General features: G+C 31.6%; 1 protein-coding gene across 1 annotated transcript in view; it reads right to left on the bottom strand.

The window, feature by feature from the left end:
* The window catches only part of LOC112680253 (alpha-protein kinase 1-like), a 123170-nt gene that overhangs the window by 69747 nt on the left and 34428 nt on the right, over window positions 1-18995 (bottom strand). The window contains exon 3 of the mRNA XM_025550289.1: window positions 4145-4203. The gene's annotated coding sequence lies outside the window, so the exon portion shown is untranslated. The remainder of the gene's footprint in view (window positions 1-4144; window positions 4204-18995) is intronic.

Genomic DNA, 18995 nt, shown 5'->3' with positions numbered 1-18995 from the left:
TGGTCTTTCTTTTATAATTTATAATATATGTTTCGTAATAGCAACAGAAGTCTGAAATTGAAAGCTTTTATAGTACGTACAAACTTTGAAAATAACCAACAATTTTGATTGGGTTTTTGAAAATTAATTTTAAAGTCCTATATTAACTATTTTAAATTGTTTACAAATATCGTTTATACCTCTACATAATTTAATTGGTTTTATTGATTATATCTATGGATTAAATTAGGATTGCATAGTTTAATCATTGATGAGAGGTTATTTTTTTGTTATATTTCGAACATATAAATAAAAATTGTTCCCCGTAAACTTTTTACTTTATTTTTAAATACGTTTAAATAAATTTTTACTTTATTTTATTACTTAATACAGAGAACGGTACTATAGGATATATAAGCTGTAAAGTTATAAAATAGTAAAAGAAAGTTAGCCAATTTTTTTATGCTACATACTCTGACTTCTGTATATTATAATATAGATACATATTTTAAGTTTAAGTTAAGGATAAGTGTGCTAAATAATTTCAATACAATTTAAATTATTTTAAAATTATCCACCATAGAAGGTATTAAAAATATTAAAAGGACGAATTCTATGACTCAATACCTACCAAATTAGATTTATATACATAAAACATTTGAACTTACGTATACTCCTGACAGCACGGTAAAAGTACATCATTCACATTCGACAATTATTTACGACCGTTATATTATGTATCTAATATCGTAATATATTTATTTCAGGTAACAGTTCAAGCATTTATATTATAGCGAAATAAATTAATTTGTTAATTGAAGTATACTGTGATCATTGATCGGCTGAAATCTAAGACATTTAAAGTATCAGTGCTAATATATAGAGTTTAGATTGTTAGAATGAAAAAATGCTGATACGTTGAGATAAACTATTACGTCACAGATGTTGATGTAGTAATCTATTAATTCAGTCACATGTTTAGTACCCCAATTTAATTTCCATTGGCCCAAAAACTACAAAATATATATCTTATAAATAGAAGTAAAATATATTTTTAATGTTATCATCAATTAATTTGAAAGTGGGAAATAAAAAAAAAAAAATTGAATTCTGCTTTTAGTAATTCATGGCGCGTGTGATATAATATTATACGACGGATGAACGCAGTGTATAAATATATGGTCGTGTCTATAACAGACAGAAATATAAAATACGAGGAATACCTTGCGCGACGACATCCTGTTTCGCAAATAAAATATACATATGTACGAGTATATATCACACACACACACTTATATATAAATAATATACACATACAAATAAAGAAATAAATCAAACCGATCTAGGGCTTATCATTAATATATACATACATATATAATACATCTGTGATGTACATATATTTATCTACCTCCTGAAGGTGCCGTTAGTTGGTGCTTCTGTGCAGGACACGGACGAAGACACGAAGGACCGACGACGTTCGTGTACCGAAGGACGGTGCATGTCGGTAGTACGCATTCTTAATTAATAAGAGGGCGCGCGCGGAACACTTTGTGTTCACGGGCCATTAATGATGCACAGCAAACGAGTGTACCGCGGTGGCGATACACACCGGAGAGGGGATGGAGATCGTATTATTATAATAACGCGTGAAGAATTTTTTTTTTTTCCTCGCGTTAACGGAAATGCGGTGGCTGCGATGATACTACGTGTACATATTATGTTATATACACGTACGCTTATATATTTACATAGGAACGCGCGTATATACACGCGTGAAGCCTGTACATATATACAATTATTTATAATATTAGTGTTTTTTTTTATGAATGGACGACGGTGTGTGGTGGTATACTGCGGCCAGCGCGTGCGCGTGAATGTACACGTATAAATATTCAATCGCCTCGTATGTGTAAAGGGAGACGATCGAATAGGAAAAGTCGACGTTGCGGCGTATATCATACGCGTGCGTTGCTGACTCGTTTCCTTTGTGGCGGCCAAAAATAATACGCATTTTTGTTTGTTCTTTCTTATTTTTGACATTACTGTATTATTTTCATTATCATTCGGTTCTGTGGCTCGGCTTCAGTGTTTACAAAAAATAGTATATACTACACGATATAGCTGTCCCGCGAATAGAGAGAGACAGTGATCGTATGGTGCGAGGAGGAAAGTAGGAGGTCGGAGAGCGTCTTTTTACTCTCTATATGTTTTGCAAGTGCGATTGTTTTTTTTTTTTCCTCAGTCACTGGCGACCGCCGTCGACGTCGGAAAGAATCGTCTTTCCGCCGTGGCTCTTGTCCAGCAACCGTATATTTCTGGTTTTGTGTGTACACATATAATACGTAATGTGTGTGTGTGTGTGATAAAAATGAATACGTTCAACGATAAACGAAATATGAAAATAATAATAATAATAATAACGATAATGACAATAACGAAATGTGACAAATTAAAAAACAAATTATATTATGGACAAAAGTAACAGAGATGTTTATAAAAAAAATAAATAATTAAATAAAAAAAGGTGTGCGACGGTTTATTTTTAGGTGACGTAGAAAAACTGGCCGGAAGTCCATTCCACCACTACCCTTGTCCCCTCAACAACGTATTCCGCTGCCTACGCAGTTATTCCAGCGAGGCTGTGGTTCATTAATGAGAAACAACGACGATGATAGTTTTGTGAACCTGCCTGCTGTGATCGTTTGTTCGGTCCACCCGGGAAAATTATACTTTATTTTTTTTTTACGCATATACGAACACACACATACGCATACATGGATGGATTAGTGGATAACTAATTTGTCTGCGGGTGACAAATTCCACGAGAGAGAGGGATTTGAGAAATACAAAAAATTATATTAGGGCGAGATACGAAAATAAACACACAGAGCTCGAAAAAAAATACGAGTATACGTCTTTTTCTTTGATTTGTATTAGGGTTAAGATAATGATGGGTAAAGTTAAAAAGAGAAAAATTGTAACGCATCAATAATTTTTTTTTAACATATAAATATATATTTACGACGATCGATTGCTATTAGACAGTTACTAATTTATAGATGTACAAAAAAAGTATTATCTACCAAAGGTTAATAATATATCAACTTATTTCAGTAAATGTGCGTATAATTATGGAATGCCTGGGAGGATTTGAAGTTTTATAAATATGTCTTCAAAATTATTTCTTTAGCTGACAAGTAGTCATTATAGGTACACATTATCATTGTACACAACAAACAAATGCGGCCAAAACGTTTTATATCATTATTTACATTGAATATAAATGATTTTCATGTAGTGAGCATAGGCGAACTTTGAAATGAGTATACACTGCGTAAGCGTTGTCTAAGTATATGAATTAGTAGTCCAGTAGTCAATTTATTAAATTATACAAACTATATGACTAATAAGGAGAATGATACGGTTCAATATCGTTGATATAAAAATTCTCTAAGCGAGTAATTATCTTATTTACATATTTATTGTAATAGTAAATGTTTCGGGTGAATTATGAATTATTGCATTAACATTAGCTGTACGAGTTACGTTATTTACGTTATCAAAACGCGATTTATATTATTTATTGTTCATAGAAACCTTTGAATAATAAAAAAAGGTGATGTTTAGAGCGAAATCCCGTGCACGGGGATAGGACGAGTGGTTGTAATAATATTCGATACGTCGTGGTTGCTGCTGATCCGCGTGGTGTCCACGGGTAGATTAACAATAATATTGGATTAAAAGAAAACGCCTTGAACGCTGTGTTGTCATACTGTTGTGCAACAGCTGTGTGCTAAGTAGAGCCTACACAATTCGCCGTCTGACCGGCCACCGACCGTTTTGGGTCATACAAACCGGTTGCATATAATAACATTTTATTATGATTATATTATTGTTTTACGCGTCAGGCACAAATAGAATAGAAAATAAAAATGTGTTGAATTTTATACGAATCAGTTGACGATTACCGTAGTATCGTCATTACGACTGACACGTTGTGTATAATGATAATAATATTATTATATGATATACACATGCATGGAAAACGAGACTTTCTTCGTTTCTAACACTATGCACAAATTAGTTCATAGATAGATAATGATATTATTTAGGTACAAGTTATTCGTATGATGGTTATTATATTATGTGTTATATATATACTTACATGATGTTTTTGTCCCGTTATTCTGTTGTTTGGCCGCGGCATCGTCCTCGGCTAATGGCCTGCGAAAAGAAAAAAACAAACGTTAATTCATCAATATCAAGCATGGTGTAAGGGTACGTCTATATATTATTGTTGTTACTTATTAAATATAGCATACAGACTGGTGGTTCAGTTATAGAAACAGAATATTTTATTACAACTGTTCGGAATAATAATTGGAAACGTACGTTTTGTCACTCCACATGACAAGTCCTGAACACATACACACGCACACACACACACACACACACACACACCCGATGGTATAATAATAATTATTTTATCGCAGACATGCAGAAACACATTTGCGTGCATATACGTATAGGGGAGAATTGGCATGGTTCAAGAATTTCTCGATGAATAATACGCATAATTAAAATATTGTCGACTGGAACAGATAAATAAAAATATGCACAATATTGCTGCAATGAATATTCAGAGTAGGTATGTATATATACAATATACATATTATCTACCTTGCAGTATACGTATTCTGTATGCCTCAATGGTTGTCTTCCAGGCATATACAGTATTTATTTAAATATAATTAATCATTACGTATTCATTATAAAAAACATATATACATATTCAATTTTTATTGAACTCCCTTTATTGGTGATTTAATAATAATTAATAGTAGGTAAAAATTGTTTTAAAATAGTAATGTGATGAGAGAGAAAAAAATTAAACGGAATTGAAATACGTCTTAAGTAAACTATAACATATATGTATATTATATGGACATATGATACTTATATACATACGTATATTACATTATTCATATGTATGCAACTATATGTTTTGGTGTTCAATATTTGACTTCAATAAAAAATCTGTATCGAGTGTAGATGGAGGTGAAAATAAAATTTTTTATTTAGAAATATAATTAACTTGTTCACTTACAATGACTATTGGTGTATTATATACAGTTATTTCAACACCATTACCAGAGCCGGATAAACCTATAAATGAATCAATTAAGGCTTAAGGCTCTCGAAAAAATTTGGTCCGTAGAATTTTTTTTTGTAATGAGAAAATTTAAAATCTGTTTACAGGTAAGAGTTAGTTATAGTTAGGTTATATATATAGTCAGTTAGGTTATAAACCGACACACTAAGTCAATGGATAGACTCGGAATTGGCTGAATTATTTGAACGTTTATCGGGGACAAATTCGGCCGACAGAAATAGATTACATCCAAATATCGGTTGAACTAATCACATTTTTACAGTATACACACATGTATTTCTATTTATTTTTGTTTTAATTTAACGTTCAATAAAGGCTATTTAAGAATATTAAATTTATTAATTTTTTTCATTCGACCATTTTGTAAATAATGTTATTCATGCGAATGCCGAAAGGAAAATGGCAAATATACAGTTCATGCACTGTGGTTATAATATTATAAAAATTAAATTAAATCCTACAAATATTATATTTGTTTGTTTTCGTTTTATTTCTGTAATAATAACATAGGTGCGTTGGTTTGATTCAAATAAGGTTGTTACAAAAACAATTACAAAAAAAAAAAATTAAAAGAAATTAAAGTTATTCTCATGAACCAATTGAAAAATAATTATTTAAAATAAACTTTTTTTATATAATAATTGATTAGCTTTATGTGCTATAGTGCTCTAAAACATAAAATTGACGCTAATAATTGCGTAAGAAAATTTTAAATTAAATTACTATCCAAAATTTGAATGGGTATGGAAAACGAAGAAATACAAGAAGGAATGAAAAATTTGTTAAACAGGTTTCCAAAAGATTTCCCAGGCAATTTTATAAATAAGGTTAAACAGTTATTACGATTTTCATCATCATATTGATTATTAATCATCACGAACGAAAAAAATAATAAGAATATTTTGCTAAATATGTATAGTTGATTTAAATTTGATTTCAAATGTTGGTTATAACGATTTTATTTTCCGATTAAAATTATTAAAATATATAACGATCTTCGCTATCACAAAATAATCTGCAGAACTTTGGAATTTTGAGCTTCGAGATTACATTTATAAAATCTCTAAACCTTAATGATGCTATTCGAACTTTTTTAAATTAAAAAGCTAAAAAAAATTATGTATAGATGAAGAGGATAGACAAGTAAACAATTGCAACGATCACAGTGACTAATTTTATAATAAATATACAAATATTTTAGTGTTTACCTATAATTTAGTAATGTTCTTGATATGATAATGTAATTTTATTTTTAATTCGTAATTTAGAAGCACGGTTGAAATATAGGACACATAAATCTTTATTTTACTTTTTATGGTCGATTAGGTCCGTCTGATTTATTTGCTTAAGGCCTGTAAAGCACTTAATACAATACTGTTCATTGCCCGATAATTTTTAATGGAAATAATACATTGTGTACGGTAATATAATGAAATTACAACAACGCTGCGTCACTTCTTAAGCATCATATAACTCTTCGGAGTCTCTGCCATATTGTAGAAGCAAAACACATTTTGAAAAATTTAAATACAAATGACTTTTTTGAAAAAAATATAAAATAAAAACCTATAATATAACGTGAATTTATATATAACGTGAAAAAAAAATGAAAAACAAAATATAATCAAACTTATTTTCCTGATCAGTGGAGATGGTCAGTCATTCCATATGAATATTTAACAAGGAGTTCTAGCAAAAATATATATTATGTTATTATTTTGACAGGATCACGATAATATGAAAGTATAGCGGGTGTAAACTTATAACTGTTTTTATTTGATACGAATATATTATGGGTATTATAGTATGTTGAATAATGATATAAGAAAAATTTTAGAGTAATGAAATGTATGAAAATGGATTGTATTTATATACATGCAATACAAGTCTAGTAAAATAAAGCAAATCTATCGTGGTTATTTACCAAAAGTAAATTATTTGAAACAAAATATGACTTTAAAGTGATATTTATTATCAATGACATGAAAAATAAATATTAACACACCGATACACTTAATACAACCTTCCGATGGTATGATGTGATTCGCATCCAGGGACTATTGTACTCTACATCGTCATATAAAAGGGTCGCAGGTCGTTATATAACACCGAAATAAACAACAATTTTATACCATTAGTATTATTGTTTCAGACTTCAATATCATATGATATCTTGCACTAGATAATATACAGTAGACTTCTAACATATAATAACGTGTGGTCTCGTATATTCGACGAGAACACAATAGAACAAGTGATGCAATTGTAATCAGTTATAGCAAGCCGAGCACTGCAAATTCATTCATTACAATATAAACACATCATTCATACATGTATATATGAATGTAGTGACTTTTTTTAAGCGGTATCAGAATTTGGAACGTCATCAAAATAGGTCAAAAATGTTTGCGGTTGAAAAAATATCTGTACTGTATTATCAGCAGAACCGCATTGCGTCCGCTAAAAAAAAAAAAACCGAGAGATGAGATCCGATACGCAGATCTTTGTAGCAGTAAATCCATCCATAGGATTCGTGGAGAGCTCGCAAGAGTTAAAAAAAAAATTAAAAAAATACAGACCACCCCACGATCGCGATTGTTAATATTTCGTTTACGTTGCTTACGAGCTACTCAATCGTCGTCTGTTCAAGTCACGTCGCCCTAATGGATAAATAATTATACACTGCTGCAAAACCGATTGCGAGGGAAGTAAACGACTACAACGAGCAAAACGAGGGTCGTTGAAGTAATAATAATAATATGTACATATATACGTATATAAACTGTGATGTATCACAATTGTTTTGCGGTTTTGGCTTAAACGGTTTGACCCACTTGTTGTTGTCTCCCTTTTGTTTTAGCCTCCCTCAGACAACAAAATAGAGGGTGGTTGCAATGCGTCCGTTATAGGTTGTACGCACGTCACACACGACCGAAACGCAGCAACAGGCCGTCGCCGCAGGGTTTCCGCCGCCCCTTTTCTCGGCATAAACCACATATTTATACTAATACTCTCACCCCTTTCCCCCCATACACACACATACACAATGTCATAATTGTAATACGATAATTAATATATAAAAGGAATATATGTACACGGTTTCCACGTCAACTATTAATTTCGTTGGGATATTTGTACCACAGCATGGTTTTAAAATGTATATTACGTTTTTAATCCATTTGTGAACCAATGACGACTAAAGCTGAAAATTTATAACATTGTATTATAGGTACATATGAGATTTACCTTCTATAATTTACTTGGTACGATCAAAGTAACTTAAGATAATTGAAAGTAAGGGAAACGTTAATATTGGCTCAATACCTATATTATAATATCAATAGTTCATTACAAAAAATAACATGTTTTTATTTTAATACCATATTAAGAATATTAAATCGTGGGATAAAAATCCCTAATTTGGATATAGGGATATACTGAGTTTTAAGCTTTTTTATTTTAAAACTGCAATTTTCAAGAGATGATGCATTGTCTTTGATATAATTAATTATATGATTGTTATATGATGAAAACTATGAACAAAATAAATAATAAAAGAATGGAATCTTTCTTTTTTCATTCACTTTCAAGCATTAAAAAACGTAAAGTGAATAAAAATCTAACCAATAGTCATTACAGCTAATAATTACACTGCAGGAATTTACATGATATCAAATGTGTAAGAATACACACAAATGAATTAATTTATGTAATTATAATATTTAACATACATATTACTTATTTTTAATCAAGTTATTATATTATTTATATGTTATAAAAATTAATCGTCATTATTTATCGTACACACATAATATTTTTTGTTTGAGTCATATATTTATGTTTTTCGGGGCGTCGCCCGATTGCGGCCCAAAGTAACCTTTTTACCTTTTCACCTATCTCGATTGCGGCCCGTACATAGCAGGTAGGAATTACTATTCAAGTGGTTATCAAAACCAAATAAATATCCCGATTGCGTCCGATACGTATTTTGACATCGTAATCAACTATCGTAATCATAATTCACACGATAATCGATATTCGGCGTGGTAATTTCCATAGATATATACAACAACTATTATCTATTTTTTTATTGCAGACAATTTATTATTTTGATATTCGACTATTTATTGACTATTTACTGACATAATTGTATTTCATATCTTTTTATATTTTAAAAAATGTATTATTTTACTATTTTACTATTTGTTACTGCAATCTTGTAATTATACTTTTAAAATAAATATTAAACATTTTGTGAACCAATTTGTGACTGGACGCAATCGGGATACTTATATTTGGGATAAAATACGACTATCTGGATTCGGGCCGCAATCGGGCAACTCCGGTTTTTCGTATTAAAGTGTAAATATTTACTGTAATATATTAATTGCATAGGATTAAAATATTCGATAAATTTAACTACAACTAGCATATTGCACATATCATATGGTTTAGAACATTAATAAGTTAGAATTTAAAATAATGGAAACACGTTATTATACTCGTTGTTTGTTTTTAAATTTACGCAGTTACAAAACCACTTAACATTTAAATAAATATCACAAATATTTTGATAAATATATCGCGTTAATATCTTGTATTTTGCGTGTAAAATATTATAAATCAATATTTTAACATATAATTAAAAACCCTCAACACAAAAAGCCACGTGGAGTAGGCACTGTTCAAATCGACGAGATCGATTTTTGATTCTTAATAAGTATTTGATGACTTGTTGGGTAGAATATCGTTAATTGTTGTGACGGCATTTTGAGATTCCAGAAGAATGGTCAAAGTATAATACTTCGCACGACTTAGCACAATTCTATCGAACAAAACATCATATTATATTATGATTATAAATGTTGATACCGTGCGTGTACGATAGTAAGATGTTGCAGACGGGTTAACGTGGTTAACCGTGATCGCGGTGAAAAAACACATACGTATTATTGACTGGGCAGAGAAGGAATAATAATAAGAAGAAATAATAGGAAGGAAGAAGAAGAAGAAAAAAAAATACAATTTTCTTCGAGCAAACGAGAACGAGGGACAGAAGGAGGAGGACGTGACAGATTACCAGTTACCGTATATGCGAGTACCTATACATATATATACCAGAACCGTTTTTTTTTCTCCACCGTGCGCGTCCTTTCAGTGCTAATGATGACAATAAACGGATCACGTGCTGCCGTCGCCGTCGGAGTCCGTTGCCCGGTGGTTTCAATTATATGTAGCGGTCCACCGGGAGCGAAACACCGCGGTTATCGTCTCACGTGGATAGATACTCTACACGTTCCACCGTCGGACGTGTACCCGGCAATACCCGAAGGGGTTACCAACACTGCAATCCATAACCGAGTATATTATACGTGCGTATGTATCGTTCCACGCGTACATACGATATTCGTACACGGTAGGTATACTACTTACGGATTTCGTTATTCGCTTCTTTTTTTTTATTTTTTGTTTAGTCATTATACGTTTTACTGCTGCGTGTGCCCGCGCGCGTACTCGACGGTAATAAATGACGTGCGAGAGCACATGCGTTGTAATAGTGCATTTTTTTCTCCAGTTACACCGATTACAATACGTAATATATAGTAAAGGTGCACGAGAGAGGGATAATACTACTACTACGGCGATGGCGACGACAATAACTACTACTACTACTACTACTACTACTACTACTACTACTACTACTACTGTTATAGCGTATAATATAATATACCTGCGGCCGACTCGGGTAATGGACTAGTGACAGGCGCCCATCAATCTGTTGCCAACAATCGGACCCGTTTGTTTTCGGACAAACATTTTATCCATTAGTATATTTTTCCGTCTTCCCCCTTCGCGTCGCTCCTCGTTCCTGTACGTGTATATACGGCTCTCTGCAGTGTGCGCGTTTGTCACGCCCTTCCTTCACCTCTCGTCTTCTGCGTATTCTCAGTCGCTGCGCTACGGCACGCGGATCCATTCAACGCGACCGCACTTTTACTACATACTTTATTACAGTATAGAAGTATACGACGAGCAGCTGTGTGTACTACAATGATCGTTAGCCCCGCACAACGTTAATGGCTTACAGATTGTTCTTTTAGTTTGTAACAAACACTCAATTGTCATGCGGACCGTTGTTCTCTCTTCCTCTCGCATGCACACGTACATAAACATTATTGTGATTATCGTCCTAAGTCATTTTTATCTCGTCCCCGAAGTACTTGAATAATTGTATTTATTTTTAGCATATGTTACAATTATTCGATTGATTATAACAGTTTCGATAAGGTATATAATTAGAGAAAAAATATATTAATATTAATAACAACCTTAATGTGCATTACATATATATAGTTTGATACATTCTAATAATTATTACCAATCTAAATAATAAAATAGCAGACTTAAAAAAAAAAAATGTAAAATTATGCCATAGACCAATTACATGGACTACGAAACGAAAAAATAAAAATGACTTTGGTTCAATTAATAGATGGTTAATTAATATAACTAATGGTGATACTAAAATTTGTATACGTCGGTTCGTTGAAGTGCTAGTCTAAGGGAGATAGCCGCATGACGTCACAAGATCACAAGGCACGACGGCGGCTTATACATTTGTACAGAAATTACCGAGGCGGTCTAGGTTTTCTATTAATATTTTTTGTTGTATTAAACAAAAATGAAAAATTAAAGCAATTATATAAGGTTTCAAGCGGTCATACTGGCTTGTACATACTGTACAAAATGTTTTGCATGTGGTAAATCTTTTATATAATCTTTGGTGATTATAACTTTTTTTAATGCATACGTAGGTAGTATGATTCGTCATCGGATTTCAATCATAGTTTTTCATTTATTTTTTCGTCTGTTAAAAGATCATGATCGCATGTTTTTTTATACTCTTTTTTACTTCTTCCCATTCATGCCTATTTTTTATGCAATGTAGTGTAAACAATTTATAATTGACCGTCACCATTGCAGATTTGCGAAGACCACCAAAGATAATTATTAATACTACTTTTCCATAAAAAGGCATTTTCTTGTTTTTTTTTCTAATCAAACGATAAAAATATTCACGTTAAAATAATACATTCTTTTACAAAGACGTGTAAACGTAAAATGCGGTTAATCGTCGTTTGTCAAAATATAACATATTTTATTTTAGAATTTAAATGAAAACATAATTATCCAAATAGAGTTTTTATATATGTCCGTTCATTGTTGTGACTACGAAGTAATTTATAATAGAATAAGTATATTATAAATCTATAATTTTATAACTACTTTGTCGAATATTATAAAAAATACAAATAAATAACCTAGTCCACGTCGGCGATTACTGTATTAAAGTATAGGCCGCCTCCGCGGCGTGTGATATAACGTCCACGATTATTTCTTTTAGGATCTAGCGTCTCAACGAATCGATGCGCACAAATTTTAGTACCACCGATTGTTATATTTATTAATTATCTATTAATCAAGCCAAAATCATTTTTATGTTTCATGGTCCTTTAATTTAATCTCTCGCTATATGAAAGGTATTAATTTTCTAAATATATATTTATATTTGCTTACATTTAAAATAAGATTTCTGGTCAAACCTTCCATTAAATTATTGTACTGCTGTTATGCGACACTAAAAGTTTTAATGAGTAAAAGAATAATAAAATTACGTGTACACTTCCATCATTCTATACACCTAACCATTAAGTATATACTCAATTGCATATAAAGCTATGTTGTTATACATTTTCAGACTAAAAATACACCCACACTGTTTTAAATTACTCGAGCTAATTATTCTGTCAACTTTTTATAATTACAATACAATTATTATCAGTGTGTTTGATAATATTTTCTTGTTGACGGATAAACACCGCCCATCAAAACAAGACTACGGATTTTCGTTAATTCAACAAAGTATTTATTCCGTAAATTGTTTCAAAGTAAAAAAGTTACACTCGGGTGGTCCGAGCTAAACGGTCGGAATGAATTCTTCTTGTAAATAAATTTTAATAATATGACATAATAATGACTTTGTTTTCTAACGATGCGGCACAACGTCCAGATCGGTCTATTTACAAAAATGAATTGACCGTTTATAAAAATCATAATTCTACGGAGGTTTATTATTATATTATAATTCGATGGTAACGTAAAAAAATTAATCATAATAATAACAGCATAACTATAACGCAAACAGTTTCTTCTAACCAACTAATACACCACTTAAGCTATTACACGCAGTAACATCGATTGACACACAGTATCTTCTAATAGCAAAAAGCAGAATAATCTAACTTAAACTAACCTAACTGTTAAAATATTAACAATTTCTTCATATTGTGGAAAAAACTATTCTACACTGATTCTCACAATTAAAATAGATATGGTACAAAAATAAAATAATAAAAACAAATAATAAATATATTGTTGCATCAAGATGTTAAATAGACAATATGCATAAATGTGTACAAATACACATGCATCTTCAACCTTAAGTAATATATTAATCCGTGTGCTTCTTAATTCAGTAATCATTATAGTGATTTGTTCAACTGATAAGTAGAAATGTAGAAGTTTAAGAATTTAATCTAATTTAATCAGTTTTATTATTATGCTGTTATTATTTAACATGGAATGGGAAATAAAAATAGATTGATTATCTGCGGTATGCAAAAACGCGCATTTTCGCATAAACCATAATTAGCAATTTCATCTTATTTATTTGGTATTCGTTTAAAAATTATTAAGATTCCTACAAAAGCAATCAGCTAAATTACTTCTCCTAAACCAGCTTGAACATTAGTTGAAATTAGGAACGACCATGTTCAGCTAGCTGAATTTAGGAACATATGGAATATTGTGATAACAAATCTAACAGCATTCAAATATATCCCTATTATTTATATATTTATGAATCAATCGAATTGTTCGACGGTTTCATTTGCATTTAAAAATCCCGCGTTGGGATATAATTTTTTCCTTGAGATATATACGATTGCAACACATATCATACAGAATTATTCAACAACCGAAATACATGTACATTTTTTATTCCTCGGCGATTCGACCGTATAAAATTCGGTTAGGTTAGAATAGGTATGTCATGGTATATCAATCGATACCGCCAAGGATTGAAATCAAACGAAATCGATGAAAACGATAACGTTTTGGGTGACGTCTCATCAAACACGCGAGAAAACTCAATGACAACCACCACCCATCGATTGACTAGTGCGTTCTGACTTCTTCTTCGGGCAGTTGCAGCTACTACTAGACGCACTTTACCCGTAAATATGTACTACTCTCTGTCGTCGTCTCTTAATCCCTTGAGGCTTTCTAATAGGCTGTGTAATTTCCGAACAAGAAAAAATAGCATATGCGATGTGTGTGCGTATGTGTATATACAGGGGAATATACGTTTACACGTTTTACCGAAAAGCCCGGAGCGCACTGGAAATGGCACGCCCACGTGCTGCAGTCTTTTGGGCCGCCAGCTAAACACATGTGGGAATCGGCTGTATCGTACGTACATCATATACCTATAAGCAAGAATGCGGTGTGCTTCAGATGAGCGATTTGACGTCGCGCGCCAGCACAACGGACACGCGTAATAAACCGAAACAAAAACGGTTGATGGAATTTCGACGGTGCAATGAATACGATACAAACGCGTATAAGTTGATGGCGTAGCGCACAAATGTGATAAGTAACATTTTCTTGAAAAATTAGTTAAGTGCATATTCAATTAAATCATAAAATTCTGTACATTATGCACAAACAAAATTATAACGTTGTTCAAGTAATTGTTGTTCTTTAATGAAATTAGAAGAAAAATGTGATGTGTTTAAGTATTGCTCTTTACGTGTACAAAATGTGTTAAGTACAATATTTTTTTTTCAAATTTTTTTTGACAATACAAATGTGGTGATTGCAAGTTTTTTAAACATCATTATTCATTACATGTTAAGGAAAATACAACAAAAATGTCATTACAGTTCGTTACATTTTTGAATTGTTAAAACAGCTCAAACTAAAAAAATCATTCTCGTGAACGATTACGAAAATATCACTTATCACACTTATACACTGCGCCATCGATATAAACACCATATATCTCACCGAGTGTATGGACGTATACTATATCAGGAGACAAATTATTAGCGGTCGGATATTTATCTGTGTTGCAACATCGCGATCGGTGGCAGTGCGATAGATTATCGTGATAATTTTCACGCACACATTGTTCCGCGTAAATGTATCTATAGTATTAAATTATTTTTATTTCAGTGAGCCATCAGAGAATAGGACTGAATATTAAACAGATAATAAAAAAAAATTAATTTAATTTGGGCTGGTGGGCGAATAAGTTTTTCAAGACTATTACACTATAACAGGGATGGCAAATCCATGGAATGCTCAGGCACGCAAAAAGATTTTGTGGGCACGCGAAAATTTTTACTTATATATATTGTATAATATATGAAGGGTACAGGGAAAAAACCAGAAAAGTCACTTTTTTTCCGTAATGGTTATTTTGGTATCAAATTATTTGTATTGACGTATTCTATAATTCAAGAAGTCGAATCTGGGAAAAAAGCAGATTAGTCGTGAGTTATGACCACCGAAAGTTTTGGCATACAGGCAAAAATTATTAGGTTTTGAAATTAAAAACACGTTTTTCTCGAAATAAATAAAAAGTAACTTTTCTGGTTTTTTCCCTGTACCCTTCATATAATATTATAGAACCTATAATATAATAATATAATATAATATAAATAATTAATAAAGCAATATTATTATAATTATTATTATGTACCTAAATTAACCTTTTATACTAATACATTAATTATACAATCAAATTATAATATAACAAAATATAGTATTTTTTTCATGGCACGCTCTACAAAAAAAAAAAAAAAAGGTAATTTTGGGCACGCAGTGTTTAAAAGATTTTCCTTCCCTGCACTATAACATACAGATTAGTTGATATAATAAAAAAGATATATAAGGAGATAATTTGCGAGTTTTCGACGGATGTATAAGGACTTTTACCTAAATAGAACACAGAAAAAATTGTACTTGGATTTGTAATATGCAAGCCTATAAAAATAAAGGATATATATATATATATATATGTATGCACACATACACGCATGTAAATCGATAACACCACACGGCCGTAAAAGGCGTCTCACCCGAAACAAGGTTATCGCACGAGTTCTGGTAGAAATCCGAAAATATAGAACACGCAGACATCATATTAAAGTACGCGTGTATTATTATAATTAATATCTCCACGTCGTGCATACGTCGAGTAGGGTGTATGCAGCTAATTACTAGTATTATATCAATGCCTCCGTGTGACCAAACCACACGCCGGCCAGAAGAACCGAGTACTTATATAATGATATACCGCATCGCATAATATATAGAATATTATATTGACGTCGCGAGCCGAAAGTGGTACAAATATTTTTTTAAAACGGATTATAATTATCTAACAATGATATATTTAATGTACATACCATATATAAGTATATAATATAAATAAACGTAAGTGTACCACACTTGTATAATAATTTGTGTTTTTTTTTTGTTAAAATTTTACATTACATTGTAAAGGCATGGTAATATAATTCCGAAATCCTAAAAATTGTTTCATTTTATGAAGTAATTGGTGATATTTTTTCTTAAAAAATTGATTTTTATTAAGCTAGATGAATCAAGTATATACTGTGAATCGTATACCATTGTTTTTATCGTCAAATACTAAATTTAATACATTCGACTCAGAAAAAACTCAAGATTAAATGGTACGATCAAAATTAGGGTTTTTTTTTAATGAACTTGCATTTAATTTTAGAATACTTTTAACATGATACTTTTCAAGTGACATATTAATTTAAATAGGCATATTTAGCATATTTTAATTATATTAGTTAATTTTGAATTTTTTAGACGATTAAAGGATTTTAGCGTGTAAAATAAGGTCATATAAATTAAGTTTTTGATATTTCTAAAGCATTAAAACTCTAAATACTCTAATATTACATAATATCTAAGTAATAGGTATTTGGATACAGTACTTGATATAAATAGGTGTAATCAGAGACGTATTCAGAAATTTGGCACCTGAGTGCTAACGTTTTCCGCCCCACCCCCACATATAAAAAATTATTTAAATTTTTCCACCTACTGAGCACATCGGAGCTTACCTTCTAGTAACCACTCGTAGGCCATATAATAGCCTTTACATTATCGTTATCGTTTCAAGCGCTTTCTAACTTATTTGTTACATTTTTGTTTTTAATGTATTCACTTTATGTATTCTCTGGTGGAACCAGTTCCCATTAACTATTTAATCAAAAATGTCCATTAAACAATTTTTAGTTGTTACAAAAAGAAAACACAGTTTAAACTTTAAACAATATGTTATCTTTATAAATTAGTCACAAATATAAAATAGGTTTATTTATTATTTATTATTATTAAATTTTAATTTTTTATATTATGTTATTGTATATCTCTATTATATATAAATTGTAAGTCTTTTTTTCGGATTATGGATTACGTATGGTACAACAAATTATACCTAAAACTTTTTTTTTTTGCTTATTTACGTTTTGAAGGAGAGGTTTTTCGTCGAAAATTTTTGTCCCCCTCCCTCCTCCTATGAATATTTCCAATCTTAGAATATTATCTTAGATAAAAAAAAAAAAACCAATTTATATTATTGTTCATCAACATAAAATGGACTAAGTAAAAACCATATACCGCCCAGGGCTATCGCCCCCTCTACCTCACCCTAAATACGTCACTGGGTGTAATAATAAAAGTAGAGGCATTGACGCGTGTAAATCAAAATATAATGTATTATATTGTACTCTTGACCGTACCGTGTTAGTGTATAATACGGTATGAAAATATGATATACAAGTAAAATATAAGCCTCGCACGAGGGCGTTGGAAATGAGAAAAAGGAAACATATATAGTAAAACTTTTTCTTTTTTGCTGTAAAGTAATCGGCGATGGAACTGGGGAAGTGTTAATAACACACCGCGTGTAGGAGGAAAGAGATGAGACAGTCGGAGGCGCACGTAATGCCTCGGAGGTTTTTGTGAGTATAAAGGTCTAAGCTCACCCCCCTCTCTCGTCCCTCCTCGCCGCCATGTCGTATCGTTCATTTTCCCTGTACATCTCACCATCCTTGCCACCGGCGGCAAGGGACGCACACACGAGAAGGGACGTATTAAATATGTGACGATTCCGATGGTGCGCTTTCACCGAACAGCAACATAATCTTTCAATATGAGACTACCGTCATCATTATCACTACACATTACACCGTTGTCGTATTGACACTCTCTGTGGACGGCTTTGCAGCCATGACACGAGTTTTATATGTCTATACACACTCACACACACACACACACACACACACACACACACAAATATAATACGTATATAGTAGTTTCTTTGTGTGCGAATGTGTACGTATACTATAATCCCCGGAAAGTCTGTGGAATTGACTCTCTTCTCTCTATCCGCAACAGACTATTATTATGTGTACGAGTGCATTACACACGGTACCCGTTGTTGTACTTCCGTATACGATCTGTTCGACAATACCGTCAACCAATTAGTATATATATATATATATATATAGATATACGAGTATATATGAGTGTGTGCGTGCTCCGCAGGACGCTATACTGTCGATAATGCGCCTACGAAAAATATCAAACGCGAAATAGGAGAGAGAATTTGGTTCCGAATGTTTACAATATCATTTGAGACTTATAAATTGTAATATTCCGCACGCGGTTACATCGT

The sequence above is a fragment of the Sipha flava genome, unplaced genomic scaffold (genome assembly GCF_003268045.1).
Source record: "Sipha flava isolate LNK unplaced genomic scaffold, YSA_version1 175_pilon_pilon, whole genome shotgun sequence".
NCBI lineage: Eukaryota > Metazoa > Arthropoda > Insecta > Hemiptera > Aphididae > Sipha > Sipha flava.
The sequence above is the reverse complement of the archived record's forward strand: the minus strand, read 5'-3'. Positions and strand labels throughout refer to the sequence as shown.